Source organism: Canis aureus, chromosome 10 (genome assembly GCF_053574225.1).
Source record: "Canis aureus isolate CA01 chromosome 10, VMU_Caureus_v.1.0, whole genome shotgun sequence".
NCBI classification, from domain to species: domain Eukaryota; kingdom Metazoa; phylum Chordata; class Mammalia; order Carnivora; family Canidae; genus Canis; species Canis aureus.
The window spans coordinates 13180930-13194329 of NC_135620.1; the positions used below are offsets into that span (position 1 = coordinate 13180930).

At 34.2% G+C, this 13400-nt stretch overlaps 1 protein-coding gene across 14 annotated transcripts in view; it reads right to left on the reverse strand.

The window, feature by feature from the left end:
• The window catches only part of LOC144321982 (uncharacterized), a 566375-nt gene that overhangs the window by 394810 nt on the left and 158165 nt on the right, over nt 1–13400 (reverse strand). For all 14 annotated transcript variants that reach the window (XR_013387531.1, XR_013387526.1, XR_013387525.1 and 11 more), the window contains one exon: nt 2196–2311. The gene's annotated coding sequence lies outside the window, so the exon portion shown is untranslated. The remainder of the gene's footprint in view (nt 1–2195; nt 2312–13400) is intronic.

Here is a 13400-nt window from a genome sequence, read left to right on the forward strand (position 1 = left end):
TAGATAAAGTGTTTTCAGGAGAACTATTCATTTTTGTAGCACGTTATCAAACTTGAAGCAGGGTCACAAGAACTCCTGATCCATAACCAGGTAGTCAGCAGTAGAGAGGAAATCTGGGACTTGCCATTTGTGTCTGATGCATAAGCAGTCTTGTGGGACTGAGTTCTTATTCTGTAGGGTCTGCATTAACTGCAGATAGTTAATATCAGAATTATGTTGTAGGGCACCCAGTTCATGTCCAGACAGTTAAGAGAATTGGTTGGTATGGGAAAAAACCTCCACATATTTGGTATCAGAAGTTTTAAAGGGAAAGGAAGTGGAAATGGTGTGTAAAAAAATAAAACAAAGTAGTTTAGCAGATATTCTGGCTGACCCCTATTCTTTTAAAAGAAGTGAAATTAAAAAAAATTTTTTTTTTAAATAAAATAAATAAAAAAATAAAAAAAGTGAAATTACTAGGTAGATGGAATTTGAAAGCAATTTGATAAACAGTAGGATACAAAATGATGTGTTTTGTTATTCTTGTTATTGACTTGCCTAATCATGGAATTTTAATGGTGCTTTGAATTCCCAAGGGGATTAGGAGTAGGATGAGATGCCATTTATGTGCTATCCTAGATGTTATTAATAATAGGATAAATTAAAACTGGAACAAGTATAATGAATAACAGCTAATGGTTAGTCCAAAGAAGAATTAGAATCTTAACTAGGGTTTTATATATATTTCAAGCTTCCCTTTCGGGATATCTTTTCTGATATGTTTGTATACAGCAATCCATTGTTAAACACCACACTGGCTTGTATTTTATGCTGAAATTTTAATGAGTAACAATTCAAGTCAGTATCACTGACTGCCACGGATTATCAGATTTTCCAATCAGCCCAACAACACCAACTTTAAAATAAAATGTGTGAATGTCACAAAGGTATATAAGGAATAGTAATAAGACTAGAATTGTCGGGATGCCTAGGTGGCTCAGGGGTTGAGCCTCTGCCTTTGGCTCAGGGCATGATCCCGGGGTCCTGGGATCCATCCAGTCCTGCATCAGGCTCCCTGCAGGGAGGCTGCTTCTGCCTCTGCCTATGTTTCTGTATCTCTCTGTCTCTCATGAATAAATAAATAAAATCTAAAAAAAAAAAAAAAAAAAATAGAATTGTCTAAAAAAGAAACAGTTGCCTAATAATGACTTTAAAAGTTTGATTTGAAATCAGTGATAGAAAAATAACAGATTTAAATTATATATAGAATTATTGAGTCTAAAGATAAAAATCTTGCAAGGTAGTTTTTTACAATTATGCAGGAGATATTACACATGCTTTGAAGAAGGTAGAGATTGAACTACTTCCAATATTTCTTGATCTATGGAACCATGTTATATTTATCTAATTAACACACAAAACGTGCCAACAGATTAAAATCCCAGTTACAGTCCCAATAACTAGGCTGTCATACATTCTATTAAGCATATAAACAGTGAATTCTGACCCAAAGATAAATAAAAGATTATAGATTCACTTTCTAAGGAGTTTTCAAACTAATGAAGAAAAACAGATATTAAAGAAATAGACCTAATACTAATGTTCATTCTCCAAAATGTTAAGCCAATATCTATTTTATTAACTTGATGTAATTAACACTAAGAACATTCATACATTAATTTAAAGAACCAAACTATAAATAATATAAAACCTGTTTGTCTGAGTGCCTTGGAAAAATATTCTTTTTGCAATTTACCTATTTTGTACCAAAAAATACTTAGCCACCATTTCTAATACCTAGGCAAAATGATTCTTTACATGGAGTGAAAAGACCCCTAGGAAATGTGGCATGTAAAGAGAATCATGTTTTAAATGCTTAATTCTTATTTTAAAAGCCTTTATTACCTAAAACAGAGAAATAGTTTATTTTACTAAATTAACACAAGGCCACAAATTCATCAGTGGAGATTGTTCATGCAATCCTCTCACTCAGTGTACGTTATGATCTTCTATTAATTCCTATTCTTTCCTATTTTCCTCTCCTCTTTCTGATTTTAAGTGTTCATCTGCAGACACCTACTATTTCTAGTAAAAATTCTGTGGTTCACTTTTATACAAATAATTTCCCCTTCAAAGGACAATGATGGAGATGAAAATAAGAATAGAAAAAAAATGAGTATGGGGATCCCTGGGTGGCGCAGCGGTTTAGTGCCTACCTTTGGCCCAGGGCGCGATCCTGGAGACCCGGGATCGAATCCCATGTCAGGCTCCCGATGCATGGAGCCTGCTTCTCCCTCTGCCTGTGTCTCTGCCTCTCTCTCTCACTGTATGCCTATCATAAATAAAGAAAAAAGAAAAAAAAAAAGAAAAAAATGAGTATGTAACTAACAGTGTCATAGTCACATAACACTACCTGCAAATATCATCAAGATCATGGTTCTTAAGATGAAAATTAAAAAGGAAAATTATTCCAAACATAAAAACAAAACCTAACAAAGAAAAATTTATTTAATTTATAAATAAAAGTAATTACTATCTTTGAAGAAGTAATTAAGAACAAAAATCTCCTGTATAATGAAAATCAAAGTTGCATATGGAAACCAACTATTCTAGAAGATTATATAGAAGAAAAATAATTATGCTAAGAATTAATGAGCACCTATCAAGTATTAAGTCAGCAGCAAGAATACTAATTTTGACTATGACAATGATGTAGCTTGCTATTTTTTTGTTTTAATCAAGAAGAGAAGAAAATTAATTTGCTCATTGAGAGCACTGCATGATGAAGTAGTTTCCTCTAGAAATTTATTTCCATTTCACTGCTCCTACATTCAAGAGAAGACACAAAATATATTTGGTGACCAAGTTCTTAGTGTACTTTGAAAGATTCCTTAGAAATCTCTTTAACTTTCCACAGACTCAGAACAGAAGTGATTAAATCTTCTCATCTGTATTACAGAAAAATTTGAGACTATATACTTTATACCCCATAGAGGTAGCAATAATTGCAACAGAGAAGTGGGAAAAAATATTAGGAATGATGAAAAAAGTAACTCCTAATTTGAGTTCTCACTAATCATTGTCAGGAAGGCAGTGCTGATTAAAAGTGTTTAGAGTGCCATCAGAACCTGTCAGGCCAGAGGGCACTGATTTTCAATTCACAGCGGTATCATGTGAGCGTTTCATTTGAAAAGTGCATGACCCAGTCTTAAAGGAATACTTTATTTTGCCTTACACTCAACTCAGCTTTTTTTATTTTTTCAATCAAAAAAATCCTATGATTTCAAGACATCTTTCTCAAGAAAATATCTTATCCTTTTAGTGTGACAATAAAGAAACAAACAGTCTAGGAACATTCTAGTTGGAGTATATTGAAATTGGAAATGGTAGTTAAGTTTAAAATATGTAATTAACCATAGGTTCAATCCACATGCTGCAAAAAATGATAATGCACTAAAGAAGTGCTATTCAAATCACAAATATGAAAAATGATTAAGTGTAGCTCTCAATGAGGCTTCTGGTATTATTTAACCGAGAGCATTATCAACAATGGTTTAAGGCTGATGGAAAGACTCTAAGAAATCAAATTTGCCCTTAGTAAACCAATGAATAAACCACTGTGTAGATGATACAGTGAGATATGAACAGGTAACATTAATTTAGGAATCAGCACTTAGTGATGACTGATATTTTGCATTTTTAAAATTCCAAACAGATCCCAAAGTACCAATCCTAAACATAACACCTTTAATTAAAAGTTGTAAATTCAACAGAAATATTTACCACTGGAGCTGTAATGTTAACCCTCATTCAATTTTTAGTGGATCATAAGGCTGAAAATTCACTATCCTATACCTTACTTTCTTCCTCTGTGAAATGGGTAAAAGAATACACAAATAAGGCTGCGATGTGGATCAAGTGGGCTAATATATGCAGAGATAGTTACCTTGGTACCAAGCAAAAACTCAAATAATAGTACATATCATTACCTCAATAAAAGAAAAAACCTGCCAATTATTGTACACTGGCTAAATTTGATTACTTTTTCATACATTTCCACTAATCCTCTAGCATCCCTAAAAAATTCATTATCTCTGCTTTATAGAAAATAGGCACAGACAGATCCAATAGCTTAGAGAATTAGTAAGCAAAGAAATTCAGATTAAAATGATTGTTTGACCACAAAGTCCACCTAGTTTCAACTATACCAGTGGTTCTCAAAGTTCAGTGTACATAAGAGTCTCCCGGAAATCTTGTCAAAAATAGTTGCTGGATCTGGGCACCTGCATGGCTCAGTGGTTAAGTGTCTGCCTTTGGCTCATGGCATGATCCTGGGGTCCTAGGATCTAGTCCCTCATCAGGCTCCCCACAAGTAACCTGCTTCTCCCTCTGCCTATGTCTCTGCCTCTTTCTGTGTCTCTCATGAATAAATGAATAAAATCTTAAAAAAAAAAAAAAAGTTTCTGGATCCAATCACCAGAAGTTCTAATTGAGAAGACTGAGGTGATAGCCATGAATTTGCATTTGTAACTAGCTTACAGGTGATGCTGAAATCCCTGGTTCAAGGACCACATTTTGACTGAACAATACCATACAATCTCTCAGAAAATGCAGGGTAAATTGGCGGTAACTGCACCCCTCTTAGAGGGCCCTTTTTAAAAACCGATAGATGGATATGTAAAAAGGCTAGATAATGCATCTGTATTCAATTATATCCTTTAAGAAACCCAGGCTAAAGATTGGTTTTAGTATTGTATCTGGGCAAAATGCTTTCCTTTTAATAGATGGAATTCTGAATCCCCTCCCTTCCAAAAACAAAACAAAACACCTTACAAAACAACCTTGGTTTCCTAAATTTCTTAGTAATAGAATTTTCAGAGAAATTGCCGAACAGGCAAATTTTATGAATTATGTATCTGAAATTAAAGAATTGACAAAGTACACAAATGAGGACAATATTCATGTAGAATGTTATTGTCTGTACTGCTATAGATATAGAGCACACTCAATAACTGTAATGATTTCAAATGGGTCTTGGTAAGGATTTGCACTAATTATTGATTCGTTCCTGTGCAGGCACTGTTATATGGATGAAGGTTTTAATTAGCCTGGTTTTAAATACTCGGAGGAAATGACTCAACAAACCTGCTGAGTAAAAGATACTGCCTTTTTAAAAATATACATATCTCAATGTATCTTTGATCAAAGAACCATAGGAAGGACCAATGAAGAGAAAGTATACAATTCATTAATTAAAGGACAATTCTTCCTGTGAAATCTGAGACAGATCCTCATGTATTCACTCCTGTCCACCTGAACTCTTTTTGTGATGGGAAATTCATCAGGCTGTGTGTTTCATTTTTCTACACTCCTCTTTATGAGAAAGTTTTCTCTTTTATCCTATGCATTCTTAACCTGAGGTCCATGCAAACTCTTTCTCCAATGGAGTTGACCTATGAGACTGAAATCCTGGCAAATATTTCATAATCATTGATAAGTACATTTTCCATCAACTCAGCAACACAAAACAGGTTCAGAACCATTGAGTTAAATCTGTCCTCGATGTAAAAAATGATTTTTTTACATGAATTCTGTCCTTGTTCAAAAACTCCTGCTTCCTTCTTGTGCCATTGGGAATTTTAAAGCATGAACATTTGATACCTCTTCAATAGATCAATATTCCCATTACTTTGAAAGCAGTAATCCTGTCCTCCCCCAATTGGCCAGTCTTCTCTTTCACATACTCAACATTTCCCATTGTTCTCTCATTCCAGTTTTATATGCTTTCCAGATACTTGTTTTTCTCTCCTCCAGGATTACTAAATATATATTTTGAGGCACATTAGTAACCACCACATTTTTATGTAATTGAATTTATGCCATTAATTTTTTTCTCAATGTAAATCATACCCAATGTAAACAAAAAAATGTAATTTATTGTCCCATCAGTATTTATAATAATAAATGAGGACAGCACTTTTAAAAGGTAAAAGTTTGCACATTCCCTAATGTTAGCACTGCTTTCCTTGGCCTAATGCTTAATTTCACACTGGAGGAAAAATACCTTTCAACAATTCCAAAAACATTTTACATTTTTCACTTGCTCTGTGCCAATGTACCTAAAAGCACTTCAAAATAAGTAATACAGCCACATAAAATAGGTGAGTATACATTAACTGATACAAATGGGAATCTTCATGCCTAATCTAATTAAGCATTCTATTGTTCTTGATGGCAAAAAAAAAAAAAAAAAAGTAAAAACCTTTCCTTCTGACTTAAGAGGAACTTCCAGGCCACTTGCTGCAGCAATTTTTAAATCATCTTGTTTCTAAAATGCACATTGTGCTGTGAGGTTAAGTACAACACATACAAAGAAAAAGAAAATAGAAGAGTGCCCAGTGAGGATGTATATATTGTAAGAACAGACACAAATAAAGGAAAAAAGGGCTCTGAGAACAGAGAAGATAGAAAACACCCAAGTGAATTACAAATTGTTCTGTTTTCAATCAACAGTGATTATAACAAAGGGTCCTTTTGGGAACTATGCGTAAGGCATTCATTATTTCTAATATTATTTAAAGACACTAAAAGTTGATCTGACATTAAAAAAATAAGCAGAATAAAAACATATTTAGGTTAACAGCCAACCAAGATTACCCATGAATTTCTCAGCTTATTCATCTATTGCTCACTTGACTAAGGTTCAAAGAAACCTCCAAATATAAGTGAATTTTAATGAGGAAAATGAAGGAGCACAACAATAAATGTTTGATGATGGATTAAACTGAGCATTTTGCCCTGGTTTTGACATCTGAATAAGATCCATAATAATACTGATCATAATTTTACTAAATATCACAACACATTTACTGAGGACTCACACTGTGACATTGAACTTAATATAGTAAGTCAATTACCTCATTTACAACTCAAAGTCATTAGATAGATGAGGGGTTGCCACACTATATCCTAGGGGCCAAATCTGACCTACCATTTGTTTTTGTAAATAAAGTTTTATTGGAATGCAGTCATGCTCATTCATTTACGCAGCATCTGTGACTGCTTTCACCCTACAAAAAGGCAGAGTCAGGTAGTTGTAGCAGACCATGCATTTGCAAAGCCTAAAATACTTGCTTCAATAGCCTGCTGCAGGAAAAGTCTGCCAACTCCTGAAATAGATGCTATCAATTTTACTTTTATTTTCAGTTGAAAAAACAAAGGTACCCAGGCTATTGTGGTAGGCAATGTTCTATAATTATCCTTGAGTGAAAATAAAAATCTCAGGGGTTAAGTTACAAGCATATACTCAATGACTTTCTCAATAAGAAAGAAGATGTGTAGTTCTTCCATCTATGGCTGCCACCCTGCAGCCAACAGTAAAGTCACACTGTGTGAATTTTAGAAAGCTTAAATTAATTGATGAAACTTGGATTCTGAAATGTATCGATCCAAACCGAGGAATAGGAAAAATAAAAGGGACAGAGTATATTTATTGCACCTATCAACTCCTCAGAGAGGCCCTCCCTGACAGCCTTCTCTGAAGAACTACTGCAATCAGTTCTCAGTCTCTTTCTATTGCATCACCCTGGTTATTTCATTAATAGCATTTTCCACAAATTTTAGCTGTCTAGTTTGTTAACTTGTGTATCTTCTTCCATTTAGATGTAAGTTTCATGAGAACAAGGGTTGTATCTGTCTTGTTCATCATTGTAACTCCAGTGCCTCGTACTATTAGTGCTCATGAATATTTGAAGAATGACAGGCAGAGGAAGAGGGAAGGGAAGGCAAAAAAAAAAAAAAAAGGATAATAAATAGTATTTTCAATAGATAAAGAACTGGGAGAAAAGACTTTGGGGCATAGGAAAAGAATGAACATAGCCAAGAAAATGCTGGCTTTGCTCTTCTATTGTCTATTGCTACAAATAGAGTATATAATAGAATAAATAATAGAAAAGATAATAAAAAGAAAATAAGATATCCTCAAAGAAAGAATACAGAAAGAATAATTTTTGAAGACTATCATTCCTCTAAATATTGATCAACTTCTTTCTCCTAAATCAGTCATTTATGAACAAATTCTGGCATAAAACTAACTTACAATGAAGGGGAAAACAAGAAAGAAGGTTCTAAACATTTAATTCCTGAACATTGGTATTTTATGGGGCTGGCAGGAATAAATTTCCATTAAGAATAAACTAAAATTGAACTACTATGTAGGGTTTTGGTCTAAAACTGAGCAAGAGTGAAATGGTACTATGAGTCACAAAGTTTCACGAAACTAGTAAAAACACTCTATCTAAAGAACAGTCCCTGAATCTCCAAAATTATGCCATCATGTTTTCAGAAATAATCTAGTGATCTTTGGACAGCGTCAAAAGTTGCAAGGACAACTTTTGCCTGGAAAAGTATTGAGATATTTTTTAAATGTTTTCAGATTACAGTCCATGTATGCTACCCATTGATGTTTTACTAATAAGACAAAACTAAGAATAGAATCCATCCATTCAACAAACAGATAATATTTCTCAGAAATACTACTCTGTAGCAGATGTCATATATTGTAAGGCATGCCTCCTTCTAGGGTGCTCTCACTCTCATGGGGAAGGCAGGTAAGCAAACATGCTATTTCTCTAATGTAACAGAGAAAGACCTTAATAAAAAAGCACATGAATGAAGACTGTGCAACCCACAACAAGCAAAGTCTATTCAATATGCTACAGCAAAGGCATCAGCCACCATCACTCATGTTTGGCAGAGACTCAAAGCTGGGCAGAAAAAATAGGTTTCTAGTGGGGAAAAAAGGGAGGGTTTCAGATATGCCATTACTGGAGGCACAGGGAAGTTGCCGAGGAGCTAACTAGAAATGGGGCATCCTATGTGATTGGTTAGAGGTTGCATATTTGGCTTTTTCCAATTGGTCCCAAGGTGGAAGTAGGGGCAAAAATAAGGAAATCTGTCAGTTACTGTTCATTTTGTGCTGATTGCTACAAGAGTTATGGCTTGGCTTCCTGTACTCATTGCTGCTATATACTGACTCTGTGGGTCAGAGTTCTATTTTTATATATGATATGGCCACTATTATTTGCATATTCAGTCTCCCAAATGCATATTGATGGTGATGAAGAATTTAATTGATGAGTTAACTTCAGTTTACAAGCACTTTGCCCCACATTTTCCTTGTTCTCTTATAAAGTGAATGTAACTTACACTTTTAAAGCTTCATTTAAAAGAAGTCATTGGCTAATGAAAGCTTGTTTGACTTCTAAAAAGACAGAGTTATAATATAGAATGATCAGTGCTACTGCAAAGAGAATTGTAAATCAAAAGATGGGACAATTCAGAAGCTTGTAATAAAATTATTTTTTAAACTAAATGAATGAGACACCTCAATTCATAATGGTTGTATTAGTACATCAAATGATAACCTTTTAAATTAAAAAAGGTGTTTCTGGTTAACAAAGTAAGAGACTTCACTATCACCTAACTAGTTGTATTCCCATATATCCCCCTTGTTCCTATAATTCCTAAAATTTCCTAACAGGAAAACCTGTGTTTTAGATGCAGGATTCTACCATTTTTAAAATCTTCATTTATCTTAATTCTCAAAGAAATAATGGTTTATTAAAAATAATAATAAAAATAATTTAAAAATATCAGTACAAAACCCTAGTCAACCACCTATAAACTACTTAGTGTGACATGGAGGGGTGTGGGGGAAAAACAGTTACATGCACCACTCACCTTGTTACTTCCCTCAAGAATACTTAAAATAGCTGATATTTTGCATTTTTGCTATTGAAGATGTTGCTGAAGGCTCATTTGTAAGTCACAAAAATAATGTTCAAATGTAGTCCTAGTGTGCTTAATGCATGTATCTTCCTCACCACATATATTTTCTTTCCACTGCTCATGGTTTTAAAATGTAAGATGCAATTTAATATAAATTTAATGGGTCATATTCAATACAGTTTCCCAAATTTATATATGAATTGTGCCAGTTTTTGCTGTCTTGCCTCAAATAGACTCCAGGAAATGTGTGACTTGCCACACCTCAAGAACTTAAAGCAAATGTGGTCTCTGATGAAGTCTAATTTCTCAAGTTATTATAAATTCAGAAGAAAATGATTAGTTCTACTGTTGAACAAGTTTTAGAGGCATCTCAGCTTGTTAGCAAACTCTTTTTAATGTAGGCTGATAACAATTCTGAGTCTAGATCAAACTTCTTTAGTTAGTTTTCCCTTAGACAAGGTCTACCAAGTTCCACAATATATGCCATTTCATATTCAATGAACTGGGTTCCTCTTGGAAATAACTTTAGGATTGCTATAGCAAGGGGTATTAGCACTGACTATGTGATAACTATAAACCTTCATCTAACTCCAATTATCTCATTTTTTCATAGTTCTCCAAAACAAGGACTGTTAACTACAAGTTCACACATACTCTTGAAAGAGTTCATAAACCTTCTGAAATTTTATAGAAGGGCATTTTTTTTCCTGGGAAGAGGACGCCCATCTGTCGATAGATTCAAAAAGGTATCAGTGACATCAAATTGGCTAAGATATTGGGATATATCTGTAGCACATGAAGCTTATCATATAAACAAAAACCGTTGGGGTATATATTCAATAACCAGCCTATAAAAAAAATAGCTTTAGTGGTTTTTGAAGAATGTCACTAAGCAGTTTTCTCATACATCTGGTGATAACATTTTTTCTCTTCTTTGTACATTTCTTTAAGATTTAAACACCCTGGTCATTTCAAATAATAATCTATGACTATGTTGAATGTTCAAGTTACCAAAATATTCTGTCTTTAATGTTAACATAATTATGCATTTATCTTATGTTTTGATTTTATTTTTCAATTTTAAGCAAGGTCATAGATTATTTTCATATATTTATTCTTTCATTCACTCATTCTTATCACTACTGCATAGGTATGGTTCTTTTTTCCCCAACAACAGCATGAATCCCTTCTAAGTAGAAAGGATTTATTAGGGGCACTAAGTGGCTTAAAGAATTTCTCTCTTAGCAAAAGTACCAAATTTGGATGCTAGACAGCAGGAAAATTGCACTTGGGACAGAACTTTATTACTGTTCTAGTGAAAACACCATTGTGGCTTCTGCTTACCACTTAATATGCTATGGATCAAATATCTGACAACTACAACAAACCTGAACCAGATACCAGCCATATGCTCTTCCAGATGTACTCTCAGCCTTTTCCACTTTGCTCTCTGCCCCAAAAGGTTGATCTCCCAGATTCTATTAACAAGCCAATGACACATACGAATGCTCCTTGGATGAGCCAGTGGGGATACTGGGAGAAGATTGGAGAGAAGAATAAGTGAGTTTACGCATTTATTCATTTAGGTCCCATGTTCTGGTAGGTTGTCTCAGGATTACTGTGTTCTCCTAGGCAACTTGCCCTACACAATTCTTTCTCCTTTTCTACACCAGTAGAATATCCACTTTTCATTCTCCTGGGATAGGATTAGAGGGCATCCCTACTGCTGCTAGACCAGGGTTCTTGCTGTATTCATTAATATCTCCAACATACTACACAGACCTTTACCAAGGGTGTCTTTATAAATAGATAGAGTGTCCTTTGTTTCCTGTTGAGACTCAACACTTACCAAAATAATATTTGCATTTTTGTTATTGAAGACCTGTTTTATAGCTACTCCAGAAAAATCAAAATTCTCCCCTACAGAATACTCTCTCCCTGCACTCAAGCTACACACTATATAACTTATTTCCACATTCCAAATCTCAGCTGTAAATCTCAGCTGACAAATCTCAGATAATATGAAGAACATTAGATTCAAGGAGTTTGAGAAATTAAATTTAAGTCTCCACAATTCAAGAAAGTACACCAGATATTGGTGGATATTGCATGAGCCAGCATACCATTATCTACTTTCAATACTGATATTTACACATAAAAACTTATGAAATGTTGACCTATGAAGTGAGTAGTAGTGTTTGCTACAACATATATATATATATACTTCATCTGTGTCGTTTTATACAAATATTTAGATTCGTAATCAAAGAGAACAACTCAATAGTAACCCAGAACATGCAGGTATCATCAATAGTACAAATAGTTTAAAAGATCAGGTGAATATTTGTGTTGTAAATTATACTCAATATATTTTCATATATGCAATAAATACAACTGAAGTTTATTCTACCAAATACATCCTCAAAAACATAGATATGACACAAGTCCCATGTCCCCTGTGAATTTCATAGGTGCAGAAAATATTAGACAGTGAAAATTAGATTGTGGTCAAAAAGAACATGCCCAGGCTGTGGTAGATTTTTAAAATGACCACAATCCTTCATTTGAAGAGTAAGCATCTATTTCTCCAGCTCTTGAATATGAGTGAGCTTTGTGAATTGCTTTGGCAAATTGTGGCACAAGCAAAGGTCTAAAAAGCCCTTCCACACTGGGACTTGCCCATTTGCCACTCCTGGGATCTCTTGCCACCATCATCATGTGAATAAGCCTTGGCAAGCCTGCTATATGACAAGAGACACATGACTTCATTATACCATCTGTTCAGTTAACAGCAAGCCAATCACCAGACAAGTTTGTGAGGCGATTCTGGATAAGCTAGCTCCCAACCAACCTGCCAACTAATAGCAGATAAATGAGCTAGCTAGCCCAAGTGAGATGAGCCAAGCTCCCCTGGATCAAAAGAGCCACCACTGAGCCCAGCCCAAACTGCAGACCTACAGAATTATAAGCTGAAAAAGAAAATAAATAGAATTTTTAAAAGGTTAGTTTTTCAAGCCACTAAGTTTTGGGTTTTTTTTTTTTATTTTAACACAAACAAGTTAATTGATATATAAAAAGATATCTAGAAGGAGAATGTTGCTGTTGACTAGCCTAAAATATATAGCATTTGACGTGAGACTGGGCAGGAAACAAGCCGCAGAAGCAGTGAGGAAACTTGCAAAGGCTGATCCATACTACATAGTAGAAGAACAAGTGGCAAAACTGTCACCTGTAGTTATAAGGGAGACACAGAATTTATCTGGTAAGTTTGTTCATGACAAGATGGTTTCCAACCACAATGTTTCAAGTATAAGTTGGCTTCTTTTAGGATAGGCCTAGGACAAGGTATGGGAAGAGAAAGAGATGCTAAAAATAAACTGTTTTCAGATAGAATTTTTTTTTTTTTCAGACAGAACCTAAAAGGAAACTAAAGGGGTAGGACAAATTGGGCTACAAAACAAAATTGTTTCTCATTTCCAGTATCTCCAAATCTCCAACTAGCAAATTATTCTTTCTTTCTTTTCTTTCTTTCTTTCTTTCTTTCTTTCTTTCTTTCTTTCTTTCTTTCTTTCTTTCTTTTCTTCTTTCTTCTTTCTTTGTTTCAGGTGTATAATTTAGTGATTCATCACTTA